The 17,156-nt window shown below is 47.1% G+C and overlaps 1 protein-coding gene across 13 annotated transcripts in view; it reads right to left on the bottom strand.

The window, feature by feature from the left end:
- Positions 1-17,156, bottom strand: part of CHD3 (chromodomain helicase DNA binding protein 3) — a 2,755,261-nt gene that overhangs the window by 382,616 nt on the left and 2,355,489 nt on the right. The gene's annotated exons all lie outside the window — the stretch shown is intronic.

Here is a 17,156-nt window from a genome sequence, read left to right as displayed (position 1 = left end):
CCTCCCTTTTGAGAAAGATTCCCCTACACAAAAAATTGGGAGGTTACCTTATGACAGGTTTCACATATTAGGAGGCCACCCTAGTTACAGTGAACAGGGAAACTCAGAGGTTACCAAACCCAATCAAGGGAAGCGTGGTGAGTGGTCAAGGCTTAGTCTCTGGAAAAGTAAGTGGTGTCAAGGGTCCACAATGACTACACAGACTGAAACGCACAATAATTCAATTTAGACAGGTAAGTACAAATATACTCTATTTATTATAGGCCAAAAAACCCACAAAAATGAAACTAGCAGGTGGTAATATCACACAACACTCAATTATTACACATATATACAGCCACCTTTAGGTTTATATGAATGCATCCAATAAATTAGACAACTAGAAATAAGGTAAGCAGTGATACAGTAGAAGGAAACCAGCTCACAAAAATAATACACTAATTTTATAAGTCTAATACCTATGATGTATGGGCTCTTGTGCCCAAAAGTCACAAAGCTTCTTCCCAGGAGAGGGGACAGGCGTAGCAAAAGTTCTTGAAGAAGACTTTCCAGAGCATGATCCCTTGATGCTAGGAAGTTGAAACTTGGCAGGAAGGCGACTTGTGGCACGAGCAGGCGACAACCAAAGGTCTGGCTGAAAAACAGAGAACTGTGACGATTCTACAGAGGTAGCCTGACTGGGGAGCTGGTCAGTCCACCAGGTGGTCCAGAGACACTTCCAAAGGCTCAGGACAGATGGATCCTTGAGAATGTTTCAGGACTGGTTGGTCCCTCCGGTCTGAGTGGTGAAGCACCAAAGGGGGCATTTGCAGATCAGGTAGGGATGCCAGGCCTCTTCAGGAGTTGTCCACAGAACTTCGATCTACTGCATTTCTACACAGGATACTTGGCCCCAATGCTGTTCTGAAGAAATGGCTGCAGCAGTCCTCTTCTTTTCCTAAATCATGGCTGGAACCAAGTCCAAACCCACCAATGGTAAGAATCTGCACCATTCAAACAGCCAGCAATGGTCCAAACAGGGGCCATTGTGGGTTTCACTCATTCCCAACACCCAAGACTCTCTAGCACCCACTTCCTGGGTTCACACACATCAGGTCAGCAGTAGCCGGCGAAAGCCGCAGCTTTCCCGGGATGAATGCATGATCATATACAGGATTTCCTGACCTGAGAAGGACAAACAACAATATGGCACAAAGGACAAACGAAAAATGTCGTGGCACGGCCATTTTAGGGCACCAGCCATGTTTAGTAGCCAGACGTAGTAAACACGATTGTGCACACTATGCAACCATTGTAAAAATGTATCTGCTGCCATCAGCTTGGAATTATATATAAAAGTAACCCCACCTCCCCCCCCAAAAAAAGTGTAAAGGCCTGGGGTGATACAAAAGTATCCCCAGTGCACTGCATTGTAAAATGTATGCACTGTTAAAAAGTTACCAACAGGGAAACAGTTTCCCAGTACTGATAGTTGGAGGGCTGATCAGTTTACCCATAACAATGAGCAAATAGCCAGTGGAGTGAAGCTGAAGGGTCACTTCCCTGTGAAAAAGTTAGGACAGGTTCAAAAACAAAAGCAAAATGTTTGGGGGTCCATAAAATATGGAGAGAAAGTTGCCTAAAGAGAAACCATTCTTAACACCATACCCAGCCGAGTGTCTAGGACTGCTCCAATGAACTGGAGCCTCTGTGCTGGTGTTCTGTAGGACTACTGAACATTTAAGGAGGCGCAGAGGCTGTGCAGCAGTGAGCAAGGATCCTTGAGATGCCTTGAAACCTGCTCTGGGTTCACCTCAGATCAGCCAGTTGTCTAACAGGAATACAAAGACTGCTGGTCCCCTGAGGTGTGCCGCCACAACGCATCAGCTTGGTGAAAACCCTGGGCGCAAAGGTCAGGCTAAAAGGAAGCACTCTGAACAGGTAACGGGAACCCCGATGGCCAAGCTCAGAAAGCACTTGTGCCTCTGTTAAGTAGTGAGCCGGAGACACCAGAGGATTTTGACAAATGATATTTATTTTGACAGCACTTCAAGTTGCAAAAGGGGGGTTCTGCAAAAAGTCTCAATTCAAAATTAAAGTGCCAACCAGGCTTCTCAGAATTCCCTTTTTCCGAATGTGACCGGAATCATAGGTTAAGGCTTACCTCCAAGAAAACTATATCATACCATGAAGGAATACAATGGACCAGTATGTTTAAATAAGGCAGTTCGTCACCGCCATTCAAATATTCCAACTTCCCCCCCAGTTTGTACCGTGACCTCACGGGTTAAAGTCCTCCGTTAGCACCTTCGTTCGTGCCGTGTTGAGCGGTTTCTTTCACACGCTCGTCTGAGCACCCGCGGCAGAGAGATCCAGCCTTTGATGGCGAGCTGGCGTGTAAAGTTCCTCCAGTATTCTTGCCGTCCTTGAAGTGAAAGAACAAACTCAAAAAAAACCTCCAGTATTTGTATCACCTTGTGAACAGTCCCTCTCGTGGTGACTGCGCTCTGCTCCGCGCACAGTGTTGGCTGCCGTCTCTGTAAGGGTTCATCCTGCGGAGTTCGCTTCTTCCTCTAATAAGCCCACCAGTGTTGTGAGCTGGTCTCTTCCCACTCGGAATCCACGCCGGCTGTCGCCTTCCACTCCTGAAAATTGAGACAAACGTTGAGGTGTTTAGTGCAGCTTTAAACCCGTGTGCCCCTCCTCCTCCCCAGCAATTAATCACAGGTGCTGCCTCTGGGCGCAGTACAGCCGATGCTAATTCCCCTCCTCCCTGCTCCATACAAGCAGAATCAGCGGTAGTTTTAACCCTTAACTGTGAGAGTCCATTCATATAAGGAAATGTGGATTTTCGCCTTCTTTCCCTGCTTTCTTTTCCCCGTTGCTGGCTTTTATATAGAGAATGCATCTGTTGAGGCATTCTGGGAGGTGTAGTCCGTTTCGTTACTGTAGCAATCATTCCGCCTGCTGTGATGTGTGAGGTCTGCCCCTTTGTACTGTTCTGTTCTTTATCACTTTCCGATAACCTGTCCGCTGCTACAGGTTCTATATCACATACTCCCCCCGAAGACCCATGCTGTTCGGGCATGTCCATTGCTCTGGATAAATAGTCAGCCACGCACTGATACTTTCCAGGTTTGTGAACTGTTATGAAGTGATATGGTTGTAGAGTTAAGAACCACCGTAGCACTCTATGATTGGAGTCTTTTTGTGTTGCCAACCATTTCAGTGGGGCGTGATCTGTAAAGATGGTAAACCTCCTCCCCAATAGGTTGTATCTGAGGGACTCTACTGCCCATTTAATTGCCAGGCATTCTTTTTCAAGGGTTGAATACGGAAGCTCGTGTGGAAGGAGCTTCCTACTGATGAATACAATGGGACAGGTTTTATTCGGTACCCTGTGAGAGTACCGCTTCTAGACCACATCCCGAAGCATCAGTTTGTAAGTAAAACTCTTGGCCGAAATCCGGACAATGGATAACTGGTTTGGAGGAAATCATTTGTATTAATGTCTGGAATGCCTGTTTTGCTTCATGGGATATATGTAGGGGTCTATTCGTTTTTAGTAAGTCCGTAAGTGGGGCTGCTATGGTTGAAAAATGAGGCAGGAATCTCCTGTAGTACCCCACGAATCCTAGGAAGGCTCTAATTTCTTTTCGGGTTTCAGGCATTTTTAGCTTTTGCAAGGCTTGGATTTTACCCATACCCAAGATATTTTGTGGTATTGGCTGCCAATTTCGATTTTTTCGGGTTGATGTGTAACCCGGCTTCTTTCAATGCCATTATTACTTGGGTTAAATGTGCCAAATGTTCGTTCCATGTTTTGCTGAAAATTACAATATCGTCTAAGTATGCAGCTGCATACTGATCACGAGGCCTCAATATTTGGTCCATTAGGGTTTGGAAGGTTGCTGGGGCCCCATGTAGCCCAAAAGGCAAGACCGTAAATTGGAACAGACCCTGTGGTGTGGCAAATGCAGTTTTCTCTTGGTCGACTGGGTTGAGGGGAATCTGCCAATATCCCTTTGTTAAATCCAGTGTGCTCAGGTATGTGGCTGAACCCAGTTTTTCTATGAGCTCATCAATTCTGGGCATCGGGTACGCCTCATACCGGGAAATAGCATTTAATTGCCTAAAGTCCATGCAGAACCTGGTGGTGCCATCCGGTTTAGGAACTAATACTATAGGGGAGCACCAGACGCTTTTTGAAGGCACGATGGTTCCCAAGTCCAACATGTTCTCTATCTCCTTGGCAATCTCTCCCTTTTTTGCTTCTGGAATCCGATAGGGTCTGAGGCGTACCGTTTTCCCCTCCTCTGTAGGTATTGAATGCATAGCCAAATGGGTCCGCCCTGGTATGCTAGAAAAGGTCTCGGATATCGGGTTAGTGTGGAGAACAACTCAGCTCTTTGGGACTCACTTAGTTGCTCCCCCAACTGCACTTGTCGTATACCACAAGGATGGTTTGGGATTAATTGTTCTGGGACAGACGTGTCTGATAAGGCTGAACACAGCACACTTTGGGTTCCTTCTTTCCACAACTTGAGTAAATTGATGTGATAATTCTGATATTTATTTTTACCTTCTGGTTGTTCCACCTCATAGTTCACAGGTCCTAATATTTTTGTTATCTGATACGGCCCGTGCCATTGAGCCAGCATTTTGTTTGTGTGGGTCGGTAGTAGCACCAGTACTTTGTCCCCTATCTTCAGGGATCTAGGTCTGCTTCCCTGATCATAGTACTTCTCTTGTTTTTCTTGTGCTCTACCCAAGTTTTCCTGAGCAAAATCCCTCAGTTTTCCCAGCTGTTCTCTTAGGTCCTGAACATATTCGGTGAGAGACGTTTCTTCTTGTTGCTCCCAGTTCTCTTTTAGGATCTGTAACACCGATTTGGGTTGTCTTCCGAATAACAGCTCAAAAGGGGAGTAACCTGTAGAGGACTGAGGGGTATCCCTGAGTATCATTAAAACCCATGGAAATACCCGATCCCATCCCAAACCGGTAGGGCTGGTGGCTCTCTTCATCATCTGTTTGATAGTCTTGTTGTACCTCTCCACTAACCCATCTGTCTGGGGGTGATACACTGAGGTTCTCAAGTGATGTATACCCAAAGTTTTGCACACCTCTTTCATTACCACCGACATGAAATTACTCCCTTGGTCTGTCACTATCTCAAGGGGTATTCCCACTCTAGCAAAGAATGGTAACAGTACATCACACACTTGTCTGGCAGAGATACCTCTTAAAGGAAAAGCCTCAGGATATCTGGTGGCGTAGTCCACTATGACCAGGAGGAACCGAAATCCTCTACTGGAGGGTTCTAACGGACCGACTATGTCCATACCTATCCTTTGAAAGGGCTCCTTGATCAAAGGCATTCTATGCAGGGGTACCCGAGCCGGGGTATGATTGCTCGTTTTCTGACATATGACACACTCTTGGCAATATCTAGCTATTTCAGCGTAAATCCCAGGCCAGTAGAAATTCTGTAACACCCTCTTTCCCGTCATGTTTTCAGCTAAGTGACCCCCTGTGGTATGATCGTGTGCCAGTTGGATCAAGGTTTTCCGATATGACTGAGGAACCAACAGTTGTTCCTTCTCTTGGTTGTCTGTTCCTCGGGTCACTCTATAATAAAGCCCTTGTTTTTCTTTGAAGTAAGGAGTGGTAACTGGTGAGTCTTTTATGGTTAAAGCTTGTTCGCGAGCTCGCTTTAGAGTCTCGTCAAGACCGACTTCGGTCCTGAAGGATGGCAGATGATCCCCAACCCTCCAATCTATGAGGGCAATATCTCTTCCCAGGTGCCCAGCCTGGTTATTTTCCCTTTTCTGTTTCTTGGTGAGTTTTCCCCTTAGATTCCTCCCAATTATCTCGGTTTGTGAAAAGGGAGCTTCCTTTAACCATTTATCAAATTCGGGAATGTCTGTCCCTATTAGTACGGGCGCGGGTAGGGTGGGTATAATAGCCACTTTAACGGGTATTTCTTCTCCCTGTAACCCTAACACAACGTCTTTTGTGGGATACCCTTTAACGTCCCCATGTACACATTTAATGTCAATAGTTCTCACCTGTCCTGGATCTTGTTCACTCACATGGGGTTGTATGGCTGTCTGCCGGCTTCCACTATCCATCATGGCTTGTTGAGGATGACCATCCACAGTAACTTCTATCACATAGGGTAGTCTTATTCTATTCCCCTGCGGTTGTAAGGTGCTTATTTCCATGCGTTCGGTCTTGTTACTCTTGGCACAGAACCGGCCGATGTGACCCTATTCCCCGCATTCAAAGCATTGGGGCGCCTGCCCTTTTGTTATGTTGGTTCCGTTGGTTGCCTTAGGTTCCTGTCTGACCCGTGGCTCAGGTGCACTTCCCCGGTGGTTACTGCGTAAGGCGGGAAGATCATAGTGATGCTTTGCTGCAGATGCTGCCACACTGCGAGGAATTCCAGCTTTCTGGTAGGCTATGGCCACGTCTATGGCTTCGGACAATTTCAGATGGTGATGTTGCCTAACCCACCGTTGGATAGGACCTGGCAGTGCTTCAATAAATTGCTCCAGCATTACCTTCTCCTTGATTTGCCCGATCGTGGCGGTATTGGTTTGCAACCATTTCTCCGTTAGATCTTGTATCCTGTAGAACAACTGTCTTGGGCTTTCGCCAGGTTTTAGTCTGGTTTCCCGAAACTGGAGCCTATAGGATTCCTCATCCATCCCTAGCCTCTCCAGTACTGACTTCTTGATGTCCACATACGGGGTGTCCCCGTTCTGATTGGCCGCCTGATATGCCCCTTGCATTACTCCCGTGAGCAGGGGCGCCAAAAAGAAAGACCATCTGTCCTGGGGCCATTGTGCCGCTCGGGCTATGCGCTCAAAATTCACAAAGAAGAAACTGGGATCGTCTCCCGCTTGGTATTTATGAAGCACTGTGGGTGGAATGGCTGGATGTGTCCTGTGCGCCGCTACTGTTTCTCCCAGAATTCGCAGAGCTTCCCTGCCCTGCTCTTGGGCTGCTGTTTGTACCTGTAGAGCCTGTTGCAGGGCTTGTCGATCTGCTTGGGCTTGATGTCTTTGTACCTGTACCAGCTGTTGTAATTGTTGTTAGCCTTCAGCCAATGCTTTGATGACTGCTTCCATTATGTCAAAGTAGACGTGTCTCTACAGCATCCCACCGCTGCCACCACTGTTAAGTAGTGAGCCGGAGACACCAGAGGATTTTGACAAATGATATTTATTTTGACAGCACTTCAAGTTGCAAAAGGGGGGGTTCTGCAAAAAGTCTCAATTCAAAATTAAAGTGCCAACCAGGCTTCTCAGAATTCCCTTTTTCCGAATGTGACCGGAATCATAGGTTAAGGCTTACCTCCAAGAAAACTATATCATACCATGAAGGAATACAATGGACCGGTATGTTTAAATAAGGCAGTTCGTCACCGCCATTCAAATATTCCAACCCCCCCCCAAGTTTGTACCGTGACCTCACGGGTTAAAGTCCTCCGTTAGCACCTTCGTTCGTGCCGTGTTGAGCGGTTTCTTTCACACGCTCGTCTGAGCACCCGCGGCAGAGAGATCCAGCCTTTGATTGCGAGCTGGCGTGTAAAGTTCCTCCAGTATTCTTGCCGTCCTTGAAGTGAAAGAACAAACTAAAAAAAAACCTCCAGTATTTGTATCACCTTGTGAACAGTCCCTCTCGTGGTGACTGCGCTCTACTCCGCGCACAGTGTTGCCTGCCGTCTCTGTAAGGGTTCGTCCTGCGGAGTTCCCTTCTTCCTCTAATAAGCCCACCGGTGTTGTGAGCTTGTCTCTTCCCACTCGGAATCCATGCCGGCCGTCGCCTTCCACTCCTGAAAAATGAGACACACGTTGAGGCGTTTAGTGCAGCTTTAAACCCGTGTGCCCCTCCTCCTCCCCAGCAATTAATCACAGGTGCTGCCTCAGGGCGCAGTACAGCCGATGCTAATTCCCCTCCTCCCTGCTCCATACACACGGAATCAGCGTTAGTTTTAACCCTTAACTGTGAGAGTCCATTCATATAAGGAAATGAGGATTTTCGCCTTCTTTCCCTGCTTTCTTTTCCCCGTTGCTGGCTTTTATATAGAAAATGCATCTGTTGAGGCATTCTGGGAGTTGTAGTCCGTGTCGTTACTGTAGCAATCATTCCGCCTGCTGTGATGTGAGGTCTGCCCCTTTGTACTGTTCTGTTCTTTATCACTTTCCGATAACCTGTCCGCTGCTACAGGTTCTATATCACAGCCTCTGATGGATAGGTCTATAGCAGGCCTCTGCAACCTCAGGCTCTTCAGTTGTTTTTATCTATAACGTCTGTTAACCCTTGCAATGGACTATGTCTACGTGTGATGGGAGTTGTAGTCCCAGACACCAACCACTCCTGGTACTGTAGACCATGGAGAATCTCTTGCAGCATCACTGTTAGGGAGAATTCTTAGAAATGTGCTAATTCCTCTCTACCTTAGAGACCCCCAGCACCTTTGCTGGATTTGGAGGGCTTGCATTTTTAGCCTGGAGAGTGCGAGACCCTTTTTTCCCCACTATCTCGTGTATTTTTAATGTGATTTTTGAACTTTGGTGCTTTTGGTTGTGGAGTCTGACCAACTCCATAGGCATCATCTTTTATATACCTTCAGTGCAGTGGCACAGGGAAGTCTTTCAGATTTCCCAAAGGTTTGAATAGCTTGTCTGGGATAAACTACTGCTTCCAAGAGCAGTAAAGGGAAATTGACTTTACTTACATTTGTAACTTTCTAGACCCAGCACACACTATCTTACAATAGGGTGCTGGAGGGGTTACCTAGTATCCCCTTTGTCTAGTTTCTCATGTAACATGTTTTTATGTTACCGTTTCCTCAATTAATGGCTGGTGGCAGTGGTTTACTTTTAACTACCTTGGTGTGCGTTTACAGCAGGCTGCGTTCGCAGCTGCAGTAAAGCACCCATGGCTGCCATTTTTGTCAAAATGGCCCGGTCTTCTTTTTTCACCATTTCTTTGTGGAAAGGTCCTTCTTGAGATTTACTCTGCGTGCCAAACCAGGTTTGGTCCCTTTGTTCCCTTTGCCTTTGGCGGGATTCACGAGGGAAACCCGCCTCTGGCTCCAGGGTGTCTGGCAGGTGCAGGAAGCCAGGGAGGTGCCCGAAACTCCCTGTGCTTAGCCTCCTAGGTGGTTGGCCGGCTGGCTGTCAAGCAAAGGACAGCCACTGTGCTGGGTGACTGACAGCTAGGCTGGAATGAATGGGATAAACCTGCATAAAGTGCGAGGCATTTTGGCTTGGAAGGCAGAGTAGACCACTGGATGAAGGAATCCGAAGATGAACTTTGAAGTGAAGCCCTGTTGCTGTGTTGAAACTTCAAATTCGCCTCGCCCCTTTGAGTTGGTGGGACCAATCAACTCTAAAGTAAGCCACCTGGACATCCTCTCGGAGCTGGTTGTAATTCCACTGCAGTTGCTGCTGGAACTGAATAGCCAGGGAGAGGAACACCAGTTTCAGTGCGTTGCTTTTAAGTTGGCCAAGAGCTCCAGGAAGATCCTCCGGACTCCCAGGAAGCAGGACTTACCAAGCCTGAGCCACCTCAACAGAGTGCTAGACCCCAGATGAAGGAAAGCCCATCTCAACAGCCAAGAGTCTGCGGTGGTGCTATTTGCTTGGACGCGAGGAGCTGAAACCGCAAAGTGCCACTGAATAGAAGTGGGTCCTTTTCTGTCAACAATCGTCCCGTTGCAGTGCAGTAGCCCCCCAGACGTCCTCCCTCTTGCCCCCACGACTGAGGCCAAGGAACACAGGATCTGCAGAGCTGCACAGGAACAGAAGTCAGCCAAAGCCATTTCCTTCGAACCAAAGGTACTGTACAGTCTAAGAGAACTTACCGCTTGTCGTGTAACCTTTCTTGTTCTCTGCTGAGATCTGTCTTGGTTGCACTATAGAGTTGCTAACAGCTTCGTTACCTCACAAGTCTAAACAGCTTGTGGACCTACTTTGATTTCTTCTTTTCTACAAAGACTTCTAAAACATTGTGCAAGACTTTTACCTACCTTTAAAGTGCTTCCGTTTCACCTAGACTTTTGCCCAATTGACTTTGGCCTAGCCTGGCTTCCTGAATGACTCTTCTTCCCTCTGTAATTGAGTTTAGTCTTGCTCCCAGGAAGGGGTTAACTAACTTTGCATTGGGGCGTGGGGAATTCAAAAGTACTTACCTGCTTTAAGAATATTTGTGAAATCTCTTGTTTAGTTATAATAACCTTTCTCTTTGACAAACTATTAAATCTAATTCTAAATGCAAACAGTGATATATTAATGTCCAGTGTCCTAACTACTTAAGTCCCCTGAGGGTGTAGGAAGTGTCTGTGTGCCATCTCAAAAGGGTACTTACTGATTAAGAAATATTAAGAATGTGTATGTAAGGATGAGGCAGACAGCAGCTGGCTTGAAGGAACTTAAAATTGCCTTTATTCAGGTTCACAAAGAAGAGAAAAAAAATAAAATGATTGTTCAAAGTCCTTGAATAGAGTTATTTCTTCTCCCGAGATAAGGATGAACCATGAAAAGGTGACGCCTAGTCTTCATACGACCAGAGCGTCTCAGGTGCAGTTCTCTCTCTCTCTTCCCCGGTGTTCTGCAAGAGAAGCGAAAAAAACACACAGTCCTTCATCAGTTTCACCCTTATATAGGGGTTGGGGCTGTGTGGACCAATCAGGCCTGCTCTAGCCTCTTTTTCTATAAATATACCCCCAAGCTCCGCACCCTTTCTCTTTGCCCGTGGTTTGCCATGCAGCCTCTCCCGTCAACACCGGAGTTTTGCAGGGTACCTCTGTCACCCTGCCAAACGATGCTATCAACGCTTCCGTAGCGTTGTACTTCCAACAGGCAGGTGAGCAATGATTGGGAAATGCGGACTCAGACTTGTGTTACTTAGTGACGGCATCTGTGGGGAAAGCCGCGTGGCGCATGGCTGCAGGGGAGACGGGAATGTGCAAGAGACCGTCACCGCCTGCCCGACTCTCCCTCTGTGCGGAGCCTGCGGTCACATGCGAGGGCTTCCAGTTAACTGTGTTCTCCTTATATAATGACCCGCAGTGAATGAAGAGGTTGGGAACCGCCAGGTCTTTACTGTCCGTTTCCTGTTCGGCTCCACGCGATAAGGGAGCGGGAACCGCCGGGCTGTCACTGCCTGTTTCCTCGGCTCCCTGCGCTGCTGGGTTCAGTCCGGGAAGGTGTTGCCACTGTTCCCTGTCACAGTGGTTACCCAGCTGTATTCCCCCGTCACGGAGGTGATTCCACCATTTCTCCCCTTCTTCCCGTTCCTCCCTTTCCTCCCGTTCACAAACGCTCCCCGAAGAATCGAGCCGTTCGAGTCGATCCATGCTTCGGGAGAGATAATCCGGGACCACCTGGAACGATGCAGGTTTATGTACAGTCCTGAAGGAAAAAGCTTGTAGAGTAAGGAACCATTTTAGAACACGCTGGTTTCCACTTAATAGCCAAACACTCTTTTTCCAGAGTGGAACAAGACTCTTCATGTGGTAGTAGTTTTTGGCTAATAAACGCCACTGGGTAAAGATCTTCCTCCACTCCCTGGGAAAGAATGGCACCTAACCCAACTCCCGAGGCGTCAGTTTGAAGGAAGAATTCTTTCTTGAAATCGTGGCAACATAACACTGAGAGTACTGAAATGGCTTCCTTTAGGTGGTTAAAGGCTTTAAAGGCTTCCTGGTCCATGTGGATGGACTTGGTGTAGGTACTTTTCAATGCTTCGGTCAATGGTGCCGCTACTGTTGAAAACATGGGAATAAACCTCCTATAGTATCCCACAAAACCCAAAAAGGCCATGATCTGCTTCCTGTTTGGCATTGGTAACTTCAAAATGGCTTTTACTTTGTCTAGTTGAGGACGTATTTTTCCACCCCCAACTAGATATCCTAGATACCAGGTTTGTTGGGCACCTATGGTTGTTTTTTTCGGGTTGATTTTTAAGCCCGCTCCGTCCAACTCCTTGATGACATTTTGAAGATGAATAAGATGTTCTTTCCAACTATTGCTGAATACTATAATGTCATCTAAGTACGCCGAACAATAGGCACTATGAGTTCTCAGCACCTGGTTCATCAATGACTGGAACGTGGCCGGGGCCCCATGGAGTCCAAAAGGCAAGACTGTAAACTGGTATAATCCCGATGGTGTGGAGAAAGCGGTTTTGATCTTTTCTTCTCTTAAAGGTATCTGCCAATAACCCTTGGTAAGGTCTATAGTCGTGAGATACTGTGCTGCTCCCAGCCTTTCCAACAATTCATCTACACGAGGCATGGGATAGGCTTGGAATGTAGAAATCTCATTTAGTTTTCGATAATCCATACAAAACCAGGTGGAACCATCCGGTTTAGGGACCAGCACTATCGGGGAAGACCAATGACTGGTTGATTTTTCTATTACTCCCAGTTTCAACATCTCTTCAACTTCTGCCTGTACTGTTGCCCTTTTTGTTTCCGGAAGTCGATATGGTCTGATTCTGACGTATTGGTTTGGTAATGTCTCTATTCGATGTTCTACAAGGGAGGTTCTTCAAGGGTAGAAAGAGAAAACTCCACTTAAAGGGTTAAGGACTTCCATTAATTCTTTCTTCTTCTCTTCCGTTAAGCCAGGACCCCACTGAACGGCCTGTAGAGCGATTGGTTCTGATTTGCTGTTTGGTTCGTCCCTTGATAATGCATTCATCCCTGTTGGTGCTTTATTGGGCTCCTTCCATGCTTTCAGGAGGTTGACGTGGTAGTTTTTTCTTTTTTCTCTCCTGTCTGGCTGTTCTATTAAGTAATTCACAGGACCAAGCACTGCTACCACTGTATATGGACCTCTCCACTGGGCCAACATTTTATTGTATGATGTGGGTAACAAGACCAGCACTTTTTCCCCTTTCTGGAAAGTTCGTACCCGTGCAGACCGATTGTAATATTTTTCCAGATTTATCTGTTAGCGGCCCAGATTCTCCCTTGCCAACTCCCTTAACTTGGTTAAGTTGTCTCGAAGATTAATGACATAGTCCATAAATTGGGTCTCTTCCTCCTGGTCGTCCCATTCACTTCGGGCCGTATCCAGGACTGTTCGAGGTTTGTGTCCGAACAACAGTTCGAACGGGGAGAACCTGGTGGAGGACTGAGGGGTGTCTCTTAAAGCCATAAGTACCCATGGTAACACTTGGTCCCAATTAGTGCCTGTAGGCTCAGTCACTTTTTTTAACATCTGTTTAATTGTTTTATTATATCGTTCCACCGGGCCATCTGTCTGTGGATGATAAATCGTGGTACGTATCCGTCTTATGTTCAGCTGTTGGCATGCCCTCTGCATCACACCAGATACAAAATGTCTTCCCTGGTCAGTAATTATTTCGGATGGTATACCCACACGGGCGAAGAAGGGTACAAGCAGGTTACAGACTTGTTTTGTGCTTATACCTCTCACGGGGAAGGCTTCAGGGAATCTCGTGGCATAATCCACAATGACTAGGATGTATTGATGTCCATGGCTATTAGGTTCCAAGGGTCCAACTATATCAATTCCAATACGGAAAAAGGGTTCTTTTATAAGGGGTAAAGGTTGCAAAGGGGCTTTGGGAGGTATTCTGGATTGGTTTTCTGGCAGACTTTACATTCTTCACAATATCTTGTCAAATCCCGATAGACTCCTGGCCAATAGAACCTTTTTAGGACTTTTTCTTGAGTTTTGTCTCTTGCCAAATGACCCCCTGTCTTATCATCATGTGCCAATTTCACTATGGTAGGTCTGAAACTCAGGGGTAATAATAATTGTTCGACTTCATGGTTTCCTTTGTCTTTGGTTACCCGGTACAGAAGACCCCTTGATGACCAGGGATAAGAGGTACCCTTTTCTGGAGGGACTAAGGCCTGGTCCCAAGCAACCCTTAGTGTGGGATCTGTGCTTAACTCGCTTCGCAAAGTAGGCTTTTTATCATCTGCTAACCAGTCTATATACCCTCAAACCTTTTCTCTTCTGCCCATTTTCTCTTTCCCCTTCTCACTTCACTCCTACTTTTCCTTGGAGACCTGGGTACGACATGATTGAATTCTATTTGCGAAAAGGGAGCTGTCTTCAGCCATTCTGCATCCTTTACACAGTCCTGAAAGGAAGGGAGGTCTGTCCTTAGCAGTACCGGTGTTGGCAAGTGAGGCATAATGGCGACCTTCATCTTGGACTCGACCCCTTTTACTTCTATGGTAACCTCTTTGGACGGATACGCATTTGTGTGTCCATGAACACATTTTATAGGTATGGTAGTTTCCAACCCAAGCCCTTCCCCACTTACTTCCGGTCCGACTGCCGTTTGTTCACTCCCGCTGTCGAGAAGGGCCCGTCGGGGAGTACCATCCACACGGACATCTAGAAAATAAGGGTCTCGACTTTATCCGGTACTCTCTTCCTGGGATGAATCCGAGTTCCATTCGTTCCGCAGGTTTAGGTTTCTTGGGGCAAAACCTTGCTATATGCCCCCAGTCTCCACAATCGAAACACTGCGGCTTAAGCCTGGCCAGGGTGTACCCTTGGAGTCCATTCTTGTCCTTTGTTCCCCTGTCCCCTGAGTTTTTAGGGCGGAGTTTCTTGAAAGGGCGAGGTCAGTGGGAGGCACGCGAACCGACCCCGCCTTCTGGAAAGCAGAAGCAATATCAATGGCTTCCGGAAGCGTGGGTCGATGGTGTTGTCGAACCCACCGTTGCATTGAAGATGGTAGAGCTTCTGTGAACTGTTCCAACTTTACTCTATCCATTATGTCTTGGATACTGCTACTGGATGGTTTAAGCCATTTTTCGGTCAGGTCTTGGACACGATAGTACAATTGTCTGGGGGTGTTAGGCAGAAACCTGTGCAGTTCCCTTAGGGACCACTGCAAAAAGTTTAGGACTACAGGAGTTAGCAGTAAACCCAATTGGTAGCAGTCCACACCACCCATATTTACCTGGTAGCTGTGGCTGAGCAGTCAGACTTCTCTCAAGAAGAGTTAGGCAGTATACAGAGCATACACAATAGGGCAGGCAAGCACAGTAGAATGAGCAAACACTGACCAGAGCTTTGGTGTAAAAGATATAATCATTTATTTAAAAACACATCTAAGAAAACACACTGGCACTAATCTCAAGCATGTTCAAAAACACAGTCACTAAAGTATATACACTCCCTTAAAAGAATATTAGACAAGTCTTAAGTAAAGCCCCACTTATTTTCAGACAGTGGTGAGCGCTTAACGCAGATGGCACTCTAATAATTCGGTTTCGAAGGGAGGGAAAGGCAGAGCATAAATTGAAACAGGTCCCAACACTTTCAAAAGAACACAGCAAGAGAGGAAGGCAGAATCAAACCGTGAAGTTAGAGTTCAGAAAGCCGGATCCACTTTAAGAGGATCAGAACGAAATGTGTCCAAGGTCACACGGTTGAAAAGTGCACAAAAGTCTCAAAAAGGTTCAGAAAGAAGTTGGACCAAAAGAAAGGGACCAGTTAGATGGTCAAGAGGCCAGCCCAGTCTAGAAGGTTAAGGATTTACTGTCACCTTGTAGCAATCTATAGAAAGGGAGGGCAGGCGGACACAGTACCTTGAAATGGTGAGAACACTCCAGCGGGGGCAGTTGTTCCTGGCAGCGGTTGCAAGTCGGTGCTTCATCCGGAAGAAGAGAAGATCTCGGCGGGGAGGAAAGCAGGAGGTCGGTGTGCTGCCAGGGAAGAAACCAGCCGTGGAGTTTCTCGATTAAAAGGAGTGGTCCTTTCTTTCGCGGTTCAGTGGTAAGTGGCTATCCGGTTGCCGAGGTGCTTGGCACGGGCAATTCGACCACTAGACGTCCTGGTAGGCGAAAAAGGAAAGCAAACTGGTTGTCCCCACCAGCTCAAGGGGAAGAGACTCTCCGGCAAGAAGATCTCCTCCGTCGTCGGGAAGTGGTGAGACGGCTCAGCAGGGCTCCACCGGTGGCGTCTTTGCAGGTCGGCTCAGCTTCTCCCTCTTCGGATTCTCAGGTCCTGTGGCGACTTCTGAAGTTCCAGTCCCAAAAGCCCTGCTTTTATGCAAGAAACCCCCATTAATTCAGCCTAGCGGTCAATCGAACATGCTAAGTGGTGAGCCGGCCTGCTCACCACTTGGGCCAATCACACAAGAGTGCGACTTGAGTTGTCAAGGCAACTCAGTCCAGGGTGCCTAAACCCCCTCCCACACCCCCTGTGGTACCCAGACAGAGTGGCACCACTTTTGGAGAAGCCCGCCAAAAAGTGGATCAAAGGGTTCGACTTGGGTTGGAGTCACAGAAGAGAACACAAACGCCATTTTAGAATCGAGTTCTGGCAAAAAATACCAACCGGTGAATTAATATTAAATAAATAACCCGGCAGTATGTTCGAGGCTATAGGAATTAAATAATTAAAGTTGGTAGCCTCGAACAATGGGAAAATCCCATAGAGATATATTTGCGGTCAAATATAAAAAGTAGTATCCACTGCCACCAGCCAAAACTCGATCAGTGGGGACGGAGACGTGCCCCCTCGAATAACAGACCCCGGGGCAATCGAATTGCCCCGACCAGTAAGTCCACAATATGATGGTTTGTACTGGTTTCTGTTCGTAATTTGGGACTAGTAAAGCCAATGGTGACTTTACATGCCCTGGGAGACGGTAGTCAGTCCCAGGGTATGGAGTCTATGGTGGGGTGTCACTATGCCACCCCGGTGTCACTGCACTGAGGGTGCTGTGTAACACACATAGTAAAAACACATGAGACCCTATGGAGTAAAAGACCCCATAGCCCATAAAACACATTAACAGTCAAAGGAACCCCTCAAATCATGTCCACGAGTGTGAGGAAAAGAGACTCACTCTTGGCAGGAGAAAAAAACAAACTCCAGACATCCAGCAAAGCTGCTGGGGGACTCACTAGGTTAGGAAATTCAGCCTAAACAGAGAATTCTCCCTAACAGGGGGTCTCCCCCGGTTTCAGTTTTGTCTCTCGGAGCCTGATCCGATACGCTTCTTCATCCATGCCCATGCGTTACAGTATGGTTCTTTTGATTTCGGTGTACGCTGTGTCACCTGTTGGGTTGGTGGCTTGGTAGGCCCCATGCATAGTTCCAGTCAGCAAGGGGGCTATAAAGTGTCCCCATTTGTCAACAGCCCATTGGGCATTGCGA

This window comes from Ambystoma mexicanum, chromosome 1p (genome assembly GCF_040938575.1).
Source record: "Ambystoma mexicanum isolate Mex_15411 chromosome 1p, UKY_AmexF1_1, whole genome shotgun sequence".
NCBI classification, from domain to species: Eukaryota; Metazoa; Chordata; class Amphibia; order Caudata; family Ambystomatidae; genus Ambystoma; species Ambystoma mexicanum.
This window is presented reverse-complemented; position numbering and strand designations above follow the sequence as displayed.